At 39.1% G+C, this 2,026-nt stretch overlaps 1 non-coding gene across 1 annotated transcript; it reads right to left on the bottom strand.

Moving 5' to 3' along the window:
* Nucleotides 1-326: 326 nt before the first annotated feature.
* LOC112063792 (U6 spliceosomal RNA) lies at nt 327-433 on the bottom strand. The gene has a single exon (XR_002891179.1). It is a non-coding gene; the product is annotated as a U6 spliceosomal RNA (small nuclear RNA).
* Between the last annotated feature and the right edge of the window lie 1,593 nt (nt 434-2,026).

Here is a 2,026-nt window from a genome sequence, read left to right as displayed (position 1 = left end):
ACTTAGTTGGGTGATACTAAGGAATTTACTTACCTCCTTTTTATTTATTTATTTTTTAAAATTAATTTTTATTAGAGTATAGTTGCTTTACAATGTTGTGTTAGTTTCTGCTGTACAGCAAAGTGAATCAGCTACACATACACATATATACCCTCTTATTTGGATTTCCTTCCCATTTAGGTCACCACACAGCATTGAGTAGAGTTCCCTGTGCTATACAGTTATCTCATTAGTTATCTATTTCCATACATAGTATCAGTCATGTATATATGTCAATCACAATCTCCCAATTCATGCCACCCCCCTTCCCCCTTGGTATCGATACTAAAATATGGAACACTTTCACGAATTTGCATGTCATTCTTGAGCAGGGGTCATGCTAATCTTCTCTGTATTGTTCCAATTTTAGTGTATGTGCTGCCGAAGTGAGCACTACTTACCTCCTTTTTAAACTGTGAAAGGTCAGCTTCCTAAACTGAGAAATGACAAAAATTATACCAACCTCATTAGGTTGAAAGAGGATGAAATCAAGTCTACAGGTTTTGCAGTCAGTGATGTAAAATGAAATCACATTTTCTGTAATTCTCCAATTCTAATGGCTCTCTAGCCAACATCTTCTCTAAGAAATTTGCACTTTCAAAAATTACTTTGGCTCAGATAATACAGAGAATCTCATGTTGTATGTACATTTGCCATTGTAATCCACAACAAACATATTAGCAAATCAAACCTGTTAGAAAATATTTGCATAACATATATCCGATAAAGGACTTTTATCCAAAATATACAAAGGATGTTTAAATCTCAACACTAAGAAAACACACAATTTCTTAAATGTGCTAAAGATCTGAAGACACCTCACTGAAGAAGATACACCAGTCACTTGCCCTTGGGCACTAAGAAACCACCACACACCTATTAGAATAACTAATATCCCCATAACTGACAGTAACAGTTGCTGGCAGAGAAACTGGAACTCTCTTTGTTGTTTTCATTTGCTCAACCTCATATGTCTTTAATCAAATGCAAATTAAAACAGCAGTGAGAGAGCATTACACATCTATTGGAATGCTTGATACCCAAAAAGTTGACAATGCCAATTCCTGGCAAGGATGAGGGCAATAGGAATTCTCATATGTTGCTGGTGGGAATACAAAATGGTGCAGTCACTTTAAGAACATTTTAGCAGGCCTTCCCTGGTGGCGCAGTGGTTGAGAGTCCGCCTGCCGATGCAGGGGACGCGGGTTTGTGCCCCGGTCCGGGAAGATCCCACATGCCGCGGAGCGGCTGGGCCCGTGAGCCATGGCCGCTGAGCCTGCGCGTCCGGAGCCTGTGCTCCGCAACGGAAGAGGCCACAGCAGTGAGTCGCCCGCGTACCGCAAAAACAAAAACAAAAACAGCGTAGCAGTTTCTTACAGTCTAAATACAGTTTTAACATAAAATCTACCAATCATGATGCTAGGTATTTGCTAAAATGATTTGAAATTGTATGTCCACACAAACTTTATAGAAGCTTTGTTCATAATTGCCTAAAACTGTAAGTGAATGAATTAACAAACTATGGTACAGCCATAAAATGGAATACTATTTAGTAATAGAAAGAATGAGCTATCAAGCGGTGTGAAGACATGAATGAATCATAAATGCATGTTGCTAAGTGAAAGAAGCCAGTCTGAAAGGCTGCTAATACAAGAATCCACTTATATGACATTCTGGAAAGGCCAAAAGTAAAGAGATGGTAGACAGTTCAGTCACTGGCAGAGGTGGAGAGGTGGGAGGAGGGTTGAATAGTTGAAGGAGTGCTTGAGCAGAATTGTGATTCCCCCAGAATCCATATTTGAAATCTCAACCCCTATTACCTCAGAATTTAACTGTATTTGGAGATAAGGTCTTTAAAGAGATGATTAAGTTAAAAGAAACTATCAGAGTGGGTTTCTAATGCAATATGACTGGTGTCCTTATAAGAGGAAGAGCCAAGCACTGTACTCTAGTTGATAAAGTTGTTTCTCATGGGGGTGAGGGGTAA

Source organism: Physeter macrocephalus, chromosome 10 (genome assembly GCF_002837175.3).
Source record: "Physeter macrocephalus isolate SW-GA chromosome 10, ASM283717v5, whole genome shotgun sequence".
In the NCBI taxonomy this organism is placed as follows: domain Eukaryota; kingdom Metazoa; phylum Chordata; class Mammalia; order Artiodactyla; family Physeteridae; genus Physeter; species Physeter macrocephalus.
Note: the sequence above shows the minus strand (reverse complement) of the source record. Positions and strands in the feature narration are given on the sequence as shown.